This window comes from Chenopodium album, chromosome 12 (assembly GCF_948465745.1).
Source record: "Chenopodium album chromosome 12, dcCheAlbu1.1, whole genome shotgun sequence".
NCBI classification, from domain to species: domain Eukaryota; kingdom Viridiplantae; phylum Streptophyta; class Magnoliopsida; order Caryophyllales; family Amaranthaceae; genus Chenopodium; species Chenopodium album.
The window spans coordinates 42,091,968-42,113,838 of NC_137845.1; the positions used below are offsets into that span (position 1 = coordinate 42,091,968).

Genomic DNA, 21,871 nt, shown 5'->3' on the forward strand with positions numbered 1-21,871 from the left:
AGTGTTATAGAAGTTACTCAATTAGTGTTAAAGGGGTTACTAGATTAGTATTATAGGGATTACTTTGTTATTTTACAAGTGGTCACACGGTGAGGTCAGTCGCACACAAGACGAACAATTATCATCATTAATTCATTACTATAATTTATCTGCGTAAATATAAAATAATTTTCTATCTTGATCTCTTTTTCTCTAAACACAATTCATATCATATCTTGCCTTAAAATGACATCACTTAAAACATTCACATAAATTACAATGAAAAGATAAAGGTGTTCAAAATTGGAATATTGCATTGGATGTCGGCATACCATTACAAATAAAAGTTATACTTCAACATTAATAAACAAAAGAAAGGACTAAGATTAAAATATACTACCTCCGTTTTTTTAGTTGACACGTTTTGAGTTTTGCACTATTCACACACTCCCTTTTAACCATGTTTTGCTTTATACGTAATCATGTGGATCTTGTTAGTTCGTCACGATATATATTTTTAAAATATCAACTTTTTATAATTTTTACTTATCGGTAATTAAATATATTAATGGTTGAATATGTGCATTGACAAATATGACTAAAGAAACGCGTTAATTAAAAAGAAACAGAGGAAGTATGATCTAATTAGAAATTAAGAGACCTATCTGTAGTACTTACATGTATAACACATATAATGTATATAGATAGAATGTCAAAGAAAATTTTCCTAATGTTTTTACTTATGCCATTGGAAGATAAACTAATTTAATCCAATTAAATTATTAGTGGACATGAGTAACGATTATTATTTATTCAATTATTTATATACTTATCTAGGAGAGGTTAGTAACAATGTTATGGATTGTCTTAAAAAAGATGATTCATGGGAGGAAAAAGAAAATACTTTGTATATCGTAATCCAATGGTTAACGCAATCCAAGTTGTTTTGGCTACTTGTGGTCGTTGTGGATTTTAAAATTTGAAAATTGCTATTTTGATAAATAGTTTGCTAAGATAGCTACAATATCTACATCAAAGATAATATTAAGCATGCAAGCTGTTACATATTTCATCCATTTCCTTAGTTGCAACAGTATTTCGCTATGTATATACATTTTTGTTTGAGGGACGCTATGTTAGACCTGGCAAATGGGTCATTCGGGTCGGGTATGGGTCGGGTCATTTCGAGTCGGGTCAAGTTCAGGCCAAAAAGTTATCGGGTCATGTTTGGGTCCGGTCGGATCGTTTCGGGTTGATTTCGGGTCGACTGATAATCGGGTCTGGTCGGGTATCGGGTCAACACTTCGGATCAAGTTTGGGTCGGGTCGGGTCAATTTTCGGGTCAGGTCAGTTCGGGTCGGGTCAATTTTCGGGTTCAATTTTCGGGTCAACTTCGAGTCGGGTCAATGCATTGGGTTAAATTCAACTCAGTATATATATTTATTTATTTATTGACGAAAAACTCACTACATTTATTAAGGCTACTTTTTTAATGAAATATAGTAATTGTTTGACTTTTATTGACCTTGTTATTTTTTTTATTTTTTTATTTTTTTATTTTTTTTTTTTATTTTTTTGGTGTTTAGATTGAGAATCAATTTCAGGATCTCCTAAAACTAAGAGGGATGCTCTAACAAATTGAGTTATGCGACTTATACCTTATAATTAGGTTTTTCTTGTTCAAGTTTTTTCAAACGAAACTCATAATAAGGTTTTTCTTATTGAAGGTAATTTGATCTCAAATTCAAACTTGATAGGATTAGATTAAACTTTTTCTGGGCTACTTAATAGCTCAGTCTCCGACTCTCCGGTTTAAATTACTTCATAGGATGTCTCATCACTATTAGTATATAATGAACTAATGAATTATGAATTATTGCATTTATGCAACTATGCTTGTATCTATCTACCTATCTACTATCCAATTAATTAAAGAACTCAAGATCCTACATGACTACATTTTTCATTACATATAAAACACAAAATACGGTCAAAGAGAAGTGTGTGAATAAAGTCAAAATGGTCAACTAAAAAAAACGGAGGTATTATTAATTAAGTGAAATATTCTCATATTCAGATGTAAGATTACGGACACACTTGTTGATGAATCAAAAATTTTCAAAATTTCAATTTTAACAAAGTTACAACTTAAAAGTGAAAATTCAATAGGGAAACAAAATAAAAGTTTTAACTTGGTTAAAATTGTGGGAAATTCTTCCCCCCAAATGGCTAAAACTCCAAAAGTATTTCATTATGAGGACAAGAGGTTAATTATGAGCGGGAATACTCCCTCCAAATTTCCATAAGTAAAAGGTAAAGTGACTAAATTCTAAAATATAGAAAAACAAAAATAAAAGTAAAAAAAAAAAAAATAGGAAGATAAAAAAAATCCTTTAGCTTAAATAGATTTGGGTCAATTAATTCAATTTAATTGCCGGTTTTTTTCTATTTCGGTTTGCTAAGGTCAAGTCTTTAACTTAAATAGATTCTGGTCATTTCAGGTATAAGATAATTTTGGTTTAGGTCACTCTGGGTTTCGAGTCTATTTGGGTCAATTAATTCAAGTTAAAGGTCGGGTCAATTTCGGGTCTCGGGTCAACTTCGGGTCGGGTCGTTTCGGGTCTCGGGTCAACTTCGGGTCGGTCATCTCGGGTCGGGTCGTTTCGGGTTGGGTCATTTCGGGTTTCTGGTCTAGGTCGGGTCATTTTCACTTCGGGTCGGGTATGAGTCGGGTTTTGGGTCAATTTCGAGTCACTGATTTCGGGTCGATTTCGAATCATGGGTCGGGTCATTTGGATCGAATCATCGGGTCTGGGTCAGGATTGTCAGGTCTACGCTATGTATATACATAATACTAATACTTTGTAGCTTTGATCATAGTTATTTTATAATATTATTTAATTAGGCGTTTTTTTTAATAATATAAGTGGTTATACTTTGTGCATGGTATAATTAATTAATAATATATATTAATTTGATAATATGTTGGTTTGATTTGTAAATTGTGATGTTGACCATGTTGTAAGTCATTAATACTTTTCTAAATAATGAAGCCACTAGATTTTCCCTTTAAAGCCAACAAACACATAAAACATGACATTTTAAAAAAAGAAGACATAAAAAGCTATAAAACATAGGGTAGAGACTTTAATTACTACCAAGAGACAACCAAAAATGGACATCAGAATCTCAAAAGTAAAATAAAATATAATAAATATTTCTCTTTAATATCAATACTATTTTTTTTGTCAATAATTATACATACCACAAAATACTTTAATAATTCCAATAAAAAAATTGATTGGCAAATCTATAATCTATCTATAACTAATACTAAAATAATTACCGCTGACATCACCACTGTTATGTGTCAGCTTCTTACTTAAAAAATTTCCCTCCAATCTTTTAAAAGACATATATATATTCATTTCAAGATAATAAAGCTAATGTTTGGAAAAGGTAAATTAATTATAAATTTTTCTAAAAGCTTTTATGAATAAATTTATTAACTAAGTTGATATAATGCTAACATTTCATATATTTTATTTTAATTTTGAATATTTAACATCATTTTTTAGCTCAATTTATCTAACAAGAGAGACCATTATTTACTATGTTTTTCTTAAATTATTTATATTATATATATAAGTGCAAAACTTTTATTGCTAAAACCGTGCATTGCACAAGACTAACCTAGTATTTGTAATAAATATGTACGGATTTAAAAGCGAGTTCGAGATAGATCAGAAGAAGTTCAATTTCAATTTTAAAATCAAATTGAAAAATATTATATTTAATTTTTTACCATTATGAACTACAACATTACTATTAGTAAAAAGAAAATATTAATAAATTGTAAATATATAAATTCAATACTCCGTAGTTATATACTTTTATAATCCCCACTAAAGTGCATTAGTACGTACACAAACTAATTATTGTTAAATTATTTGTTGGTAAACAAAAAAATAGAAAGTGTTGCAAGATATACAATTAAACAATATAATAATAGGAAATACATACGTTCAAATTCAACTTGAATTTACAGAAAAGAGTACATGTAAAAATTTAATACATATCATGATTTATTGATGATGCACGAAAGCACTCAAGTGACATGCATAATACATACAGTACTTCGTATTTAAATTGAGTGCATGCATACAATATTATCCATATAGCCAAGATTTCAACTTTGAAAGGGTTCCATTTCATACCCATCTCCTCCGCCACTTCACTGCCTCCACCCACACCACCGCCTCGTTAGTCGTGACCGGTTCTCATATTAGTTTCTAGAACTAGGGACTGGACCAGGCCTAGACCCTGATCCAGACCCGGACCCGGACCCTGATCCAGACCCGGACCCTGACCCGGATCCTGATCCTGACCCAGAGCCAGACCCTGACCCGGACCCAGACCCAGCACCAGGTGAATATTTGGATTCACTAGGGGATTGGGCTGAACCATAACCGTATCCGGAACCACTAGTAGGCCCTGATGTCCAGCCCCAACCGTAAGACCAGTTCTGGCCATGAGCCGAGCCCGTGGCGCCAGTTGTTGTCTCCTCATTGAGTTGAGTGTCAGCTGCTTCTACTGAAGGTGAGGGTGAGGACTCTGAGGAGGGTGGTAATGATATTATTACCGCTATTTTCTCCATTTTCTGTCCTTTGCTTTCGCCAAAGGCGGCATTATGGCGAGCTAGAGATGGGGTAAGTAGCATGTTGAGCATGAGAAAGATGAATACAAGGGTCTTAAGATGATACATTTTGTATGATTGTTTGAGTTGAGGGTTGTTTTGTTGAGAAAATATGCATTTAAACCGTGTAAAGCTATCTCTATATATAGTAAGAAGATTTAGTGGTAAGGGCTGATATTTTTTGCCAAATAGGGAAAGGGGAGATATTATGAGAAAACATTCTTTCAATTTTTTTATAAATAAATGCTCCATTTCTCCGGCCTAGGAACATGTGTCAATGTAAATATTTGACCAATAAATTTTTTAATTATCAATAAGTATAAATTATAATAATTGAAGTTTAATAATTTATTCATTGAGATGGTTTCAACAAGTACCCGCAAGATTATATATTTTTTTTTATGTATAAATCTCAAACATTAGTCAAAGTAGCCCAAGCAACTAATTAGTGCAAAAAGTGCTAATGGAGCGATTCTTAAAAAACGAAGGGAGTACTCTTTTTGTTCCAAATTACTTGCATTACTTTTCTTATAATAAATTGATCCTAAATTACTTGCAATATTTCTATTAAAAGCCCGAGCCTTAAATTTTGTAATTATTTCTCTCACTTATTATGGAACCACTTTATTTACTAGTAGTCTATAAAACTTTAAAGAATATGAAGCCAATTCAATTAAAAAAATACATCAAACAAAATATCCTACTATAAACAATCACTTAAGAAGATATGATCTGGTTTATCAAAATATTTAATAGTAAAATACTATGCAGATCAAAGTGTTACGACTAATATGGAGATAGAGATTTTTTCAAGTTTGTGGTGTATAAACTGTTTCAAATTTCCCTATGGACTATATTGTTATACGCTTTTGTAATCTCGCATAGATGGGGTAGTAGCCTTTGTTTTTTTTTTTTTTTTTATATTAATTATTTCTTAAAATTCTTTATCTATGGTATAGTGTGATTACATGTATTGGATTATTAGGAAATTGGGGGTCCAATTTATGCACTATATATGTTTAACATCCCTACCAAGAGTTTACGTGGCTTATGTCTTTTGAAAGAGAGTTTAGTTTTTTTTGAATTCCTACACATTATGACAAATTGACAATATTCGTAGCACCATCACCATGCTTGTGATAAGATATCATTTATACATTATAGAATTTGTCACATATGAAGTATGATATTTCCATAGTCTAGCATCATTTCGTTTTACATTTGAATGGGTTTTATCTAACATTAGAGGATTTGCGTTATTTAACTTACTGATTTACATCATTACATGTATGTAGTATGTCGGTCGTTTTGTACAGTGTTGCTTTTATATTGATTATTTGGTGTTTTATGTTATATGTGTTGGGGTATTTCATCCCAAGTCTCACATGGAAGGAGTAAGGAGATGAACAACTCTTTATAAGTAAGTGCACACTCCATTAGTATGAGACCTTTTGGAAAGGCGCCAAAAAACAAATTCATGCGGGTTAGGCCCGAAACGGACAATATCATACTAATATGGAGTGGAGTGTGCGTGCGACCCGTCAAGGTGGGTGACTTGAGCCTAACAAGTGGTATCAGAGCCGATGGTTCGGCGAGACAAACACAAGCGTTATGTGTGTGGGATGGTTTCCTCAAATGTGTGACCTCGCAATTGTGGTGCCTTGCGTCGATAGTCCTCTTGATATTGTGGCTCATGCGGCGTGTTCCGTGGACTGTGGTGATAGCGGCGATGCAAGATAGTTTCTCTGGAGGGGAGGCCATGAGTTATGTGGTCCTTGGTCTGAGGGAATGTTTGTTGGGATAGTTCATCCCAAGTCACACATGGAAGGAGTAAGGAGGTGAAGAGCTTCTTATAAGTGAGTGCACACTCCATTTGTATGAGGCATTTTGGGAAGGTGTTCAAAAACAAATTTGTGCGGGTAAGGTCTAAAGCGGACAATATCATACTAATGTGGAGTGAAGTGTGCGTGTGACCCGTCAAGATGGCTAACCTAGGCCCAACAGTATGCGTGTCTCGAATGCTCTACTTTGGTGCATGATTGGATATATGGTGCAGAGCATAAGTAGGCCATAAAAGTGTGCAATGGTTTTGATGAAGTAGTCCGCCCAAAAGTTTGAGCAAGGTTTAGTTGAAACTTGGAGAAGGAATGTTCAGCCGGAACCCTATGTGTAAAATTTCTTTTTAGTAGAGTAGCTAACCCGCGCAATGCGAAATTTTTAGGGTATAAATATCCGCACACTATTCTTAAGATTTCAATATAAGAATTCACTAATATAAGAGTTATGTCAAACTTTGTAACAGGTAGAGAAGATTTCTTGCATTAAGATTGATTTCTTAATTTACAACTTAGTTTGTCAAACCAATTAAAATATACGTAGTATATAACAATTTATATATTCATAACAATTTCATATGATTGTAAGCATTTTGAACATTTGTGGATGAACATGAGGATCAAGGCATTTAGATGAGCTTTAAGACAATATATACTTCATATATTATAAGCCTAATTATGTTGTCGAAGAAGATTAAAATTATTTATGATAAAAGGGTTGAAACTTACCACTATTTTATACCCATGCTTGGACTGTGTCGAGCATGATTCTCTGCTTTATGACTCTAGGTTAATTTATAAAGCATTATCAAACTCTCTCTCTCTCTCTTTTTTTTTTTTTTTTTTTTTTTTTTGGGAGATATTCTATTATTCTTCTTAAATAATTTATTGAAAAGATAATCAAGCAGTTGGTTTTTTTTTTTTTTTTTTCTTCTGAAGAAAAGATACAAGAAATTAGGATTGTCTACTCTCGTTCTCAAAAAAAAATAAATAAATAAATAAAAGGGTTGTCTTCTCTCAAGACCGACACCTCATAGTCAAGTAGACAAATTGCACAAGTAGAGGGAGTACACAATTGAGGTATTAGAAAAATGTCATATTATTAATCTTTCTAAGGTCTGTTACATGAGTGCTTCCTTTGACCAAACTACTTCCCAGCAATATAAACTTCCCAATATATCATCTTAATACATGAAACCCAGTGGTAAGTGTAAGATACCAAAGCAAAGATTTCAATATACGGAAGTTCTGCAATACTTAGTTTCATCTTTCACTTCTGTTTTTGTTCTTACCCTTACATGTCTTTTTAGTCCCAAAGCATCAGGGTGAAAATTGCTTCATTATTCCATATTTCCATGAGACATGATTTAGGGCCTGTTCTGATTGACTGAACTGAACTTATTTGAGCTGAAATGAACTGAATTGAATATTTTATGAGAGAAGAAAATTAAGAATTGAACTGAAATAAACTTATTAGAGTTGAACTGGACTGAACTGAAAATAATCTGAACAGAACAGACCCTTAGTTCTTTTTTGCCATGTTTATCCCATCAATTCCCTCCCACCCCGCCCCCCTTATCGTGCTCAGGGAAGATAAGAGTAGTGTGGAAAGACATAGATATTGTTCTTTACAATCTTGATTATCTGAACAATTATTCACAGGTAGCTAAGGGGAAAGTCAGGATGGTTGCTGTTGCAGTAAAACATGTGTGATGCAGGCTCCTCAAAATTTTCTAAACCAATTCCACCTGAAGTTTAGTTGACCTTCTACGTTTCAATTTCACACACTCTAGCTTGATATGCGAATTGTACAAACTTACAACAGTGAACATTCTTTAGAACGCTACAAGTATGGCACACCTTGGATGGAGGCCGATTAGAGAGCCTACCTATCAACGGAAAACCTCTGGATCCTAGTATCAATCTTCATACAGCTCCTGATGAGTACATTCTATATCGAATTCTCACAACAAATAGGTGAGCATCAAGCTCGACAAGCAGACAAGTAATGAAGCTGCTGAATGGCTGTCAGCATTACAAATGTATGGACATATGAGATCAATGCAAATGATGCTAAGCAGACAGGGTGCTTCGACCTCTTTCATACCCATGTAAAAAAACAGGACTATAAGTTACTAAATAACGTAGCAAAATCCAAAACAAAGTATGCTATTGTTATCATGAAAAAAAAAAGAACAAAAAATCAAATATCAAGTATGCGTTTTAGCTTCACCACAAATTTTAGAATCTGTTTTCTTTTCACGAGTTTGCTCTGGAATCCATCTAGAGATTATTCCAGGTTCTATTTCATATTTCTCCAAACACACTGGAGAGTTGTCTTTACTAATGCCTAGGACATGTAAAACTAGCAAAGTCTTAGCAACACCACCACACAGCCGAATTGTACCATACAAATCAGACCACAACTTCAGCCGTCCACTGGAGTTCTCATTTCTCTCGGATAGTACAAGGACAGCATATTCTGAATGGACCAAAGCTGGATGGTGGCGATAAGCAACATAATCAACACCGTATTGGGATCCCGACCTAACTACCCAATTGTTCATTCTTAGATGGGCATATGCTTTGAAATACTCTGGAAACATTTCAACTTTTGAAATCATGAATTGCCACAGGTCCTCAAAAGTTTTCACAACACCGTCGTCTCCCACAATCTTCAAACACTTCAATGCAAAACATAAGTAAAAAGCTTCTTGTAAAGTAAATTCATACCAATGTTGATCATTTTGGCTGGTTACAATAACCTGGCCAAAACATGCACGGTTTAGAAGTTCAGATTGTTCTGTATTTGCTTCAAAAAGCACCCTACATCCAGATATAGATCCGCTGCATTCTGATGTGGCTAGAGATGATTGAAGTGCTGAAACTATTCCCGACATTGGTTCAGCAAAAGCTTTTGCTTCCGCATCTTTCCCTTTCCACCGCGGACCCATTTCTTCTATTCAGAACAAGAATTCAGTCATGTGCATCAACAAATTCTAATGTCAGCTTGATGATCGTAAACTTGAACTCACATCCATTTCAATCTAGCTGTAAATGGAAAGAAAAATATTGAGTAACTAACATGGTGGTCAGCAAGAGCATAATTTTTCACAATGACAAGCAGTAAGGCATTCAAGCAAAGCCAATGCATATTTTTTTAACTAATTAAGATAAGAAAGAGGATCTTTATCACAATTCATGCATCAAGTCAAACAATAGACAAGGGCCTCAATTGGTAACCCCCTCCCTAACAAATCCTAAGACAAAGATAAGAAAAATTTGGGTTATACTTCAGTTGTTTTACTATTTAGTAGGTAATTCACTAAAAGGAGTAGTTATTCATCATCTTAGCTTATGTTTCGTAACTGCAGTATTGAAGAGATGAGGCATGCTAAGGATAAACTCTTCAGCAGTCAGACTATTGGCTTACAAACTACTCTTCAGCAAAACAGGTTCAAGCACGCCTTATGCCTAGGTCTATCCCTGTCCCTGTCCCTGTCCCTGATCCAGGAAGCAGGGCAGCTGCCCTGGGGGAAAAACTGTTCATTTCATATTTCCATTCTAATGTAAAGGTCATAAACAAGAGCCTACAACACCTTAGCAATCAAATCTGACTCTAATATCAAAGTAGGCTCCAATAAGGCAATAATCACATAAAGTGCACATAAAATCCTTCTCGCTTAATAACACCAATATAAAGTGCACATAGCAATTTAGCAAAATAATAGCAACAAGATTGCTCATTATAATCTTACATAACTTTAGTAAGTGCAACAAATAGCTCAATAATTCACCTTAGAAGAACCCTAAATTGACTACTTTGACAATCACATGCAGATCCAAAATTATGTAAGAGGGGGGTAAGGACGTAGTAATTACAACCAATAGCTCAATAATTAACATACTAATTGATTCAAAAAAAAGTCCATAGTAATATACTAATATATACAAGTATTCAAATTAAATTACAACTCGAAAAATCTAATACCAAGGTTCGTCACAAGTTTACATATTTAGTAACCAATTCATAATCTAATCAAGGGCTTACATTCATAAACATGTCATTCTCTAAAAGAGTAATTACAGTATCATATAACAACCCATCTCCCATGTCATTGGGACATATGCTTTTGATTTCGAATTTCTAATATGATGTTCTATAAGTTTGATTAGAGCCTAATTTATACATAATCCAACTTAATTTTAATCAATTAACACAAAAAAGCATGCATAAACTTAAAAATCCAATAATATCTCAACCATTATGTGCATTAGCAATACAGCAATTAGAGAAATCAATTCAATCATATTCACATACAACAAATTTGGATGCGAAACTAATCTTAATTAATCAAATTCAAGTCTAAGGCCTAACCCAAAGGGAGAACATTGAATATCAATGTTATTCCTAAATCAATTGAGTATTTAAAAAAATTAAAATTTTAACCCCTGTATTTCTATGATAATTAATAGATTAACCAACAAATAACCTTTCATATCATCAATTAATCATCTGACGCAATACAAATTGAATTGGGATTGTGTGAAACTAAACCCTAGATTGTAAAAATTAAATTCGATGATTTTAAAAAGAAAATGAATCATACCTGAGAAGGTGGTTCAATGGAGATTTCCGAGTATGCTTCAATGGAGAGGAGAGAGTAAGAGTGAAAGGGTGCATCAAAAAGTGAAAAGCTTGAAGCCTGAATGGAGCAGTATTACACTATTACTGTAATGCTTTCATGAGTTAACAGAGTAATCTCGACTTTTTTTTTTATTTTTTTTGACGACTAATCTCGTGCTTCCACATGATGGTTTTTTTAACGATCTTGTTAATGAGCGTTTTGCAATTAGTCTACTATGGACCCTCTGGACCAGGCCCAACACGCTTAAAAACAGCCCACATGATTTACATCAGTTACTAACCCACGGACATGATTTACCCAAAAAGCTGCAACATATCACCTTATTTCTCCATTTACACACGCATAAACTCTCTTATCATTTCTCTTTCTATTTTTTTCTTTCACTAAAAAAACTAAAATAAACCATAGAAGCTCATGCTCTGTTCTCCAGAAAAAAGGTAATTTGTGTAAACAATACTTAAATTCGTTTAAATTTTGTATAATATACATAAATTTATGCAAAATTCTTAAGTTTTTTACAAATACAATTAAATTTAAGAGCGGTATTTTGAGTTAAGAGTAGTAATTTGTTTATTTTCACAGAAATTTTTAGAGACTCGACAAATTATTCTACATGTAGTGATGAAGATGAATTGTTGAAGCTAATCCGATCGATTTCAAGGCGTGCAGTGGTACATTGCGATTGTTTAGATATATTTACTAAATGTTCAAAATTTGCGATGTTCGGATTTTTTTACTAAATGTTCAAAATTTTCAGTTGTTCAAATTTTTTTACTAAATATTCAAAAGTAAAGGCGTGATACTTTGCGATTGTTCATATATTTTTATTAGATGTTCAAATTTTGCAATCGTTCAAATATTTTTACTAAATGTTCAAAAGTATAGGCGTAGTACATTGCGATCGTTGAAGTATTTTTACTAAATGTTCAAAATTTTCGATATTCAGTTCGGATTTTTTTTTACTAAATGTTCAAAATTTGCAATCGTTCAGATTTTTTTTTACTAAATGTTCAAAAGTATAGGCGTGGTACATTGCGATTGTGCAGATATTTTTACTAAATGTTCATAATTTTCAATGTTCCGTTCGGATTTTTTTTACTAAATGTTCATAATTTTTTACTAAATGTTCAAAATTTGGATGTTCGAATTTTTTTTACTAAATTAATCAATCAAATTAATAAGAACAATAAAAAATATCAATTAATCGATCATAATGAATTACGAATTGAAATCGATCAGATTAGTTTAAACAAATTCAATAGAAATTAAAACAATAATTTCATCCACAAATTCATTTCAAAAACAAAAATAAATTAACATTGATCACAATGAATTCATAACCTGGATTAATCTCTTCAGGAATATTGACAATTTCCATCACGTTAAATGCAGAAAATCAATGGAAAAAATTAATGGAAAAAAAAAATAAAAGAATAGAGGAGAGAGAAAAAAAGAATTTGAAAAAAAACAAATAAATTAAAATAGAGAAAGAAATAAAAAGAGATCAGATAAAAAAAATAAAGAGAGAGAGAGAGATTCTGTAAAAAAAAAAAAGGAAACAAAATATTAACAAAAAAAAAAAAAAAGTAAAGATGGCAGGAAGTAGAAGAAGGAAGAAGAAGTGAAGAGAGATTCTACGTTTTATTTGTATATGGGTGGCGTTTTAATATGTGGTCCCATCTATTCTAGATGGACCAGGGTGCACATAAGAATTTATAAGTGTTTTGAGGCGGAAAAGTATTGGCGCATAGGGCCTATGTGCCACTGAAATATAAAGGCCCTATTAAAAATTTAACATTGACTCTTCACGGATATTTTAAAATGGTACTCCGTAGTCCGTACTAGTATTAATTTGAAAATGCATATTAAATTTATGCGTAAATCAGTGTAATTACCGTTTATACTCTTTCATGTTTTCGGAATGTTCGTTAGTTTTTTTTTTTTTTTTTTTTTTTTTTTTGCTATATATTGGAAATATTTCCCTGTTTTATTTTCCGATCAAATCATCTCTGTATGATTGTATTGTCTTCCTCCTCGTATGTTTTATAGCTTGTTTTGTCTAAAGTATGCCCACATGAGCCATGAGCTGACCATGTACATGTCTAATTTGATCAAATTCTTATGAATTGGAAGAACGTCAACTTCACTTATGAATTGGAATAACGTCCACTCCTCAGTCCTCACGAATATTTTTATGAATTGGAAGAATGCTTATCCCTCTTATTAATTGGAAGAACGTTTACTCGTTTTATGAGTTTGAAATTAATTTCGAGACTTGGTAGATAAGAATTGAACACTGATGGGTTGTACTTGATTAAAAACAGCCCGACCCGACAAATATTGGTTTAGGACAGTGTTTTTTAGCCCAAAATTTAGTGAAATTAATTTCGAGACTTGGTAGATAAGAATTGAACACTGATGGGTTGTACTTGATTAAAAACAGCCCGACCCGACAAATATTGGTTTAGGACAGTGTTTTTTAGCCCAAAATTTAGTCCTGACCCGACTCAGCTCATGATCACCTATTCACCTTTAGTTGAACTTGACATTGTGATTGTCCGCAAATTTTTAGCAGGTCCCAAGACCAGCCATATCTGGCTGGTCTTTCATTGTAAAAATGAACATTTAATATAACAAGAATGAACGTTTTCATAGCTGATCCCTTATTGTAAAAATGAACATTTAATATAACAAGAATGAACATTTTCTTGCTATAGGATATTATTTCTTACAAAATTAAATGTTCATTTTCATACTATCAAACGTTCATTCTTATAAAATTAATGTTCATTTTCATACTATCATATGTTCATTCTTATAATATTAATGTTCACACTTTAATATAACAAAAATGAACATTTTTTTGCTATAGGATATTATTTCTTTCTAAATTAAATGTTCATTTTCATACTATCAGATGTTCATTCTTATAATATTAATATTCATAATTTGGCAAAATGTTCATTCTTGTAATATCAGGCATTCATTCTTATAATATCAAATGTTCATTCTTAATGTTCACAATTTGGCAAAATGTTCATTCTTGTAATATCAGATGTTCATTCTTGTAATATCAGATGTTCTTTCTTATAATATTAATGTTCACAATTTTCATACTATTAAATGTAATTAATTAATCAAAATTGAAAATGTAGATAAAATCAACCAAAATTGCAACGAAATTTGGCAAAATTCCTCCATAATAATCAAATAAAATTGCTACAAAAAGTCTAGCTTGTAATTAAATAATTATGCTACTAGTACAAAAAAAATTGCAAAATTACCGTTTTTTTCAAAGTCGTTTTCATATTCTTTAGATGTTGCTCTACTTTCATCTCGAATATCCATGTTTATACATGTCATTTTGATCTCTAAACTTTTGTAGTTTGATAGATTATGTTGGTTTTGAGAGGAAATAGAGAGAAAAAATGATGGTTAGAGAGAGAAAGTGATGGGTAGACAGAGAAAATGGGTATGATAGCTTTTACAAAAGAAAAATGTTTTTTTTTCCTTTTAAAAGAGGCTTGTATCTGATTTGAACATGTGACCTGCTGACGTCATGTATGCGTCAGCGAGGGACTATATTTATATAGCTAGTCTCTAGACCAGCTATTAGTAACAGGTGATTGTCACATTAAGTTAAATATTAGGCTTGACCCAATCACTGATGTACGATTAAGGCTAGCTAAATGCATATTTGGGCCTAAGATATAACCTTTATAAGGCAGTTCTTAATGGCTCTGGCGGAGGTCGCCGGTAAAATGAACATTTACTATTAATATGTCCATTTTATATAGTGATTTACCCCCGTCCCTTGGTCATAATTAGTAGTGTTTTTGGCTCTTTCGAGCCATTTTTATTACTAATTTGTGTTTTCTAGTGTTTTCGTAGTTTTGGTTGAGTTTTGTAGGAAATTGCACTTTTGGAGCATTTTCCCGGATTTTCGAGTAGCGACTACGAGCATTAGAGGTGCACGACCACTGATTGAAGCCCAAGGCCGGTTAGAAGAAGCAAATCGGTGATTAAGGGCTCGGTATTGGAAATCCCGAGGCGTTTAGACCGAGTTCAAAGACCCAAGGAGGAAATCCGATTGGGCTTAGGAGTAAAGGCCCAATCAAAGTCCATTATTGGTGCCCAAGAGCTCCGCCCGGGGCCATAAGGCCTCGCCCGAAGGCGCGCCCGGCCGGGCGGGGCGAGCAAAGAAGAGAAGAACATCGCGCCCGGAGCACGCGCCCGACCGCGCGCGAGAGGTGATTTTAGCAACAAAAAGGCGGGCCCGGCCGGGCGGTACGACGCTCGACCAGGCGCGAGTTTTAGGGGGTTTGTTTAGGCTCCGATTAGTTTTGTTTAGCGTAGAATTTTCTTGCTTAGTATTTTGGATGTAATTTATTTAAGTAAGTTTAGGACTTCTTTTACACACTCTTACTACTTTTCTCTCTCTACTTAGATTTTCTCTCTCTAAACCTTTACTCTTTCTCTTGTTCTTAAACTCCGTTTGTAATTCCGTCGATTCGGTACGATTTCTATTTTATTAATTTCAGTATTTTTATTCCTTCAATTCCTTATGACTTGTTTAATTGCTTTGTTTAGTTTATTTCTAATCATGTCTGAGTAGTTTACTTTCTAGGGTTTATGGGGATCTAATAAATAATATGAAGGGGTAAATTATGATTGCTGATTGTTAATGCTTAATTAATTTCCTATTGATTGATTTAATGCTATGCAATTAGATTAGGCCTGATTTAATTGTATGAGTTTAGCAATATTAATTCGAGATTCGAGAGATGAGAATTAATGTTTAGGCTTAGTTTCAATAGGCAGACTAATTTATAAATGGTTAAGTTGAGATTCGAGAGATGAGATTTAATACCTGTAAATTAACTCTGTGATTGTAATACATAGCGAAGGCCCTTTATGATCTGATTGATTGATGCGTTAATGGTTGATTATTATGTTTTACCCTGGAATGTTGTTTATTAGTGAACCTGTACCCTAGGTCTTTTAATATTTGATTTCTCCTATTTTATTCTCCCTGCTCATATTCTTCGTAGTATAGATCTTTAATAACAACAAATTATTACTTAATAATTTAGATTACTTTTAATTAATTAGGAATAAATTGACTTGTTTCCCTGTGGTTCGACCCTTTTTCCCTATCTACTTTTGTTAGAGGATTTAGGTAATATTTTTGATTAGGGGATACGACTTTACCCTGTCAAAATTTGGCGTCGTTGCCGGGGAGACGGTTTTATTTTTATTTCTAATTGTTTTTGTAGTCTAGATTATTTTTTTCTTTTGCCTCAAAGGACATTAGTTCTTTGGGGAAGTTCTCATATCTGTCTTTTTAGTTCTCTGTTTATGCCCAGGTGTTCCAGATCAGGTTACATTCCATTCGATCCTGAGATCGAGCGCTCTTTTCATAGACAGAAGAATCTTTATAGACAAATCCAGGCGGGTTCTGGGAGTAATGACATTCCTAGAGATTCGCCACCTGATTCTAGTGATTCGGAAATTCCTTCAGATTCAGAATCAGAGATGACTGCACCTAAGAAGCTCAGCGATTATTCGCAACCGTCCCTGATGGATTTTTCACACCTTTCCCCCAGACCAGATATCGCGGGAGTCCAGTTCGAAATCAAGCCCCAGTTCATAACGATGATAGAAAGAAAGCAATTCAGTGGAGCTAAGGGTGAAGATCCTAATCTTCACATTGCAGATTTCTGTCAATACTGCAATACTATTCGGCAGAATGGGGTAACGCAGGACCAGATCAGGGAGATTCTCTTTCCCTTTTCTTTATGTGGAAAAGCTAAATTGTGGTTTAATGGTTTGAATAGAACTGCACTTGGTATTACTAACTGGGAGACTCTTGCTTTAAATTTTTATAACAAATATTACCCTGCAGAGAAAACAGCTTTACTAAGAAGTGTCATTCAGAACTTTGCCCAGGAGCCAGATGAAGCATTATATGAGGCTTGGGAGAGGTTCAAGGATCTGCAGAGGGAGTGTCCCCACCATAACTTGGCAAAGTGGTAGTTAATTCAAGCTTTTTACAACGGATTAGGGAATGCATCTAGAACAATTCTAGACTCCGCAGCTAGTGGTAGATTTATGAATCTTAATGTTGATGATGCAGGTCAAGTTATTGAAGATATGGCGATACATAATTCCCAATATGGGAATTCTAGAGGCTATGCAAATAAGGGCAAACACCACGTTGATTCAGTATCCCTTTTGCAAGCTCAGCTTACTTCTATTTGACAGAAATTAGATAACCTTAGTACTAATATCCCTAACTCTGTTGCTAATGTTTCTGCTGTTGCTAATAACTCTAATGATGCTTTTTGTGAAAATTGTGGAAGTGTAGGACATTATGAGCAAGATTGCAGGAGCTCGATGGAGCAAGTTAATGCTTTTCAAACCTATAAGCAGAATAACCCATACTCCAACACCTACAATCCTGGCTACCGAAATCATCCATACTTATCATATCGGAGCACCAATGTTCAAAATCCTCCACCTCCACAACAACCACAACAAGCACCCCCTCCACAGCAGAAATATTACCACCCTCACTCTAACCAGAAAGCCCCAGCACAAACCCCTACTACATCTTCCGACCCTGCCTTGTAAGAAATTAGAGCGATGCTAACTAGTATGCAAAAGCATATGGAGAGTAGAGACCAACAGATTGACTCAATTATAGCCCATAATAAAGTCATGGACACACAAATTGCCCAATTGTCCTCTACACTACAAGCTCGCCAGCAAGGAGCTCTACCATCGCAGGGAATTCAACCAACGGATCATGAAAATGCAATCACCCTAAGGAGTGGTTCACACTACGATGGGCCTCCTATGCCCAAGGAGGATGAACCTGATTTAATTAATATTGCTAATCCTGATTCCGTTACACCTAATGTTCCTGTAGGGCTCCAGGGTAATACTAACATTTCTGATAATTCATTGCAGGGTACAACCTCGGGGAAGGATGCACCCCAGGAGAAGAGTAGGGAAGCACAACAACCTACAATCAAACTACCATTCCCAAATCGCCAATTGAAGACTAAGTTGGATAAGCAGTTTGGTAAGTTTTTGGAGGTTGTGAAAAATTTGCAGGTAACGGTTCCTTTCACAGAACTTATTACACAGGTTCCTGCATATGCTAAATTTATGAAAGATATTTGGACTAGGAAAAGGGCCTTTAATGAAGTAGAAACTATAGCTTTTACAGAGGAATGTAGTGCACTATTACAGAATAAATCCCCTCCTAAATTAAAGGATCCCGGTAGTTTTTCTATCCCTTGTCATATTGGTAATGTCTTCATAGATAAAGCATTGTGTGATTTGGGTGCTTCTGTTAGCGTTATGCCATCGTCTATTTGTTCTAAATTAAATATGGGTGATTTAAAAATTACTAATATTACTTTGCAAATGGCAGATCGTTCTGTTAAATATCCCCTAGGTATTTTAGAGGACGTCTCTGTTAGAGTTGGTAAATTTTTCATCCCTGTAGATTTTGTTGTTTTAGACATGGCTGAGGATACACAAATCCCCATTATATTAGGTAGACCTTTTCTCCATACTGCAGGAGCCATTATAGATGTTAAAAATGGTAAACTAACCCTATCTGTTGGTGATGATAATATTACATTCAATTTAGGGAAAGTTTTAAAAGGTCCTATGCTAGAGGAAAATTGTTGTCTAATTGATGTCATTGATATAATGGATGATATTTGTGAAGATAGCTTAACACAGGTTCTTGCAAGGGATCCCTTGGAAGAAATAATTTGTGGAGATTTGTCTGCAGGTGATGCGAGTATCTGGAGTAAAGAGGTGGATGTCATTGAAAAAGCTCTTTCCATAGAAAAACTTGATCCTAACGAGAATAAGAAGGTAGTAAAATTGGTTCAGGAATCAAAACCTACTGAGGTGAAGAAACCTGAATTAAAACCTCTCCCTTCTCACTTAAAATATGTTTTTCTTGATGAGCAGGAAATGTACCCTGATCATTAGTACTGCACTTGATGACCCACAAACTTCCCAACTTCTAGAGGTTCTTAGAACCCACAAAAGGGCAATAGGGTACAGTATTGATGATCTCAAGGGTATAAGCCCTGATTTTTGTATGCACAGGATACACTTAGAGGACAATTACAAGCCATGTATTCAACCCTAGAGGATGTTGAATCCAAATATGCAAGAAGTAGTCAAGAAAGAGGTTATGAAATTACTTGATGTGGGTATTATATATCCTATTTCTGACTCTAAATGGGTAAGTCCTGTACAGGTGGTTCCTAAGAAGGGTGGGATGACTGTTATAAAAAATGATAAAAATGAATTGATTCCCACTAGAACTATTACAGGGTGGCGTATGTGCATTGATTATCGTAGATTAAATATCGCCACTAAAAAGGACCATTTCCCTCTCCCCTTTATTGATCAAATGCTTGAGAGGTTAGCTAATCATAAGTTCTTTTGCTATCTGGATGGGTATTCGGGATTTTTCCAAATTTCGATCCACCCTGAAGATCAGGAAAAGACTACATTTACATGTCCCTATGGTACTTTTGCATATCGTAGAATGCCTTTTGGTTTATGTAATGCACCTGCTACTTTTCAACGTTGCATGATGAGTATCTTTTCTGATTTCATAGAATCTATTATGGAAGTTTTTATGGATGATTTTAGCGTGTATGGTTCTTCATTTGATGCATGTTTAGTTAATCTCACTAAAATTTTGAAAAGATGTGAAGACTGCAATTTGGTTTTAAATTGGGAGAAATGTCACTTTATGGTGACAGAGGGAGTAGTTCTTGGCCACATTGTATCTGATAAGGGTATACAGGTAGATAAGGCTAAGATTTCAGTGATTGAGCAACTACCTCCCCCAGTTAATGTTAAGGGAGTTAGGAGTTTCTTGGGTCATGCGGGGTTTTATCACCGTTTTATCAAAGACTTTTCTAAAATTGCTAAACCACTAACTCAACTTTTGCTCAAGGATGCCCCTTTTGTTTTTACTAACGAGTGTCTTGAGGCTTTCAACAGGATTAAGCAGGCTTTGATATCGGCACCCATCATATGTGCACCCGATTGGAATCTTCCTTTCGAAATCATGTGTGATGCAAGTGACTTTGCTTTAGGAGCCGTGCTTGGACAAAGGAAGAACAAAGTTTTACATGCTATTTACTATGCGAGTAAAACTTTGGATGAGGCTCAAGTCAATTATGCCACCACGGAGAAGGAGTTTCTTGCTGTTATTTATGCTTTAGAAAAATTTAGATCATATATAGTTGGTTCTAAAGTTATTGTTTTTACTGACCATGCAGCTTTGAAGTACTTAATAGCCAAGGCGGAATCAAAGCCTAGGCTACTCCGATGGGTTCTCTTGCTCCAGGATTTCAACATTGAAATAAGGGACAAAAATGGTGCAGAGAACGTAGTGGCAGATCACTTGTCACGAATCAGGTATGATGAGGGTAAGGATTCTCTTCCTATAGATGATTCATTCCCCGATGACAACCTGTATGCAGTTGTAGAGCAACACCCCTGGTATGCTGACTTTGTTAATTATTTAGTGGGTGGTACTTTACCTCCTGACTTGTCCTACCAACAAAAAAAGAAATTCCTTTCTGATGTTAAACATCATTTTTGGGATGATCCTTTTTTGTTTCGTGAGTGTGCAGATGGATTATTTCGCAGGCGTGTTCCCGAAATGGGAGATTCATGGTGTACTTACTAGCTGTCACACTTCACCCTATGGAGGACATCATGGTCCATCCAAAAAGTGGCCAAGATAAATGAGTCAGGATTTTACTGGCCCACCATGTTTAAGGATGCTAACATTTTTGTGCAGGCTTGTGACTCTTGCCAGCGGACTGGCATCATCTCGCGGCGGCATGAGATGCCCCAAACTGGGATTTTGGAAGTTGAAATTTTCGACGTTTGGGGTGTTGATTACATGGGACCTTTCCCTTCTTCAAGGGGGAATCATTATATACTTGTCGCCGTTGACTATGTATCCAAATGGGTTGAGGCCATTGCCACTCCTACCAATGATGCCAAGGTGGTCCATAGGCTTTTCAAGAAGACTATTTTTCCGAGATTTGGAGTACCTAGAGCCATAATTAGTGATGGAGGATCCCACTTTCATGAGCGGAAGTTAGATACCCTTCTCAAAAAGTATGGTGTCTACCATAGGACAGGTTTAGCCTACCATCCCCAAACTAGTGGCCAAGTTGAAGTTTGTAATCGTGAGATCAAGGCCATCCTAGAGAAGGTGGTAGAAAAATCGAGAAAAGATTGGAGTGATAAGTTAGATGACACCCTTTGGGCATATAGAACCGCATTTAAGACCCCAATAGGCACTACCCCATATAGACTTATGTACGGTAAAGCATGTCATCTTCCGTTGGAATTAGAGTACAAGGCATATTGGGCTATTAAGGAGCTCAATTTGGATGCTAAGCTAGCGGGAGAAAAGAGGCTATTACAACTTAACCAACTTGATGAGTTTAGGTTGATGGCCTATGATAGTGCGCGTGTCTACAAGGAGAAGACTAAGAGATGGCACGACAAGATAATCCTTCCGAGAGAATTCAAAGAGGGTGACAAGGTGTTGTTGTTCAACTCTAGACTTAAACTTTTCCCAGGAAAGCTAAAGTCAAGGTGGTCGGGTCCTTTCACTGTTAAAAGGGCTAACAAGTTCGGTT

At 34.8% G+C, this 21,871-nt stretch overlaps 1 non-coding gene and 1 pseudogene across 2 annotated transcripts; both read right to left on the minus strand.

Moving 5' to 3' along the window:
• Positions 1–8,691: 8,691 nt before the first annotated feature.
• Positions 8,692–11,277, minus strand: LOC145572406 (tRNA-splicing endonuclease subunit Sen2-1 pseudogene; annotated as a pseudogene). Its single transcript, XR_014096829.1, has 2 exons — positions 11,121–11,277; positions 8,692–9,561 (listed from the first exon to the last, which is right to left on the minus strand). The product of XR_014096829.1 is annotated as a tRNA-splicing endonuclease subunit Sen2-1 pseudogene (transcript).
• Positions 11,278–17,075: 5,798 nt separating this feature from the next.
• LOC145573487 (small nucleolar RNA R71) lies at positions 17,076–17,182 on the minus strand. Its single transcript, XR_014097496.1, has one exon. It is a non-coding gene; the product is annotated as a small nucleolar RNA R71 (small nucleolar RNA).
• Between the last annotated feature and the right edge of the window lie 4,689 nt (positions 17,183–21,871).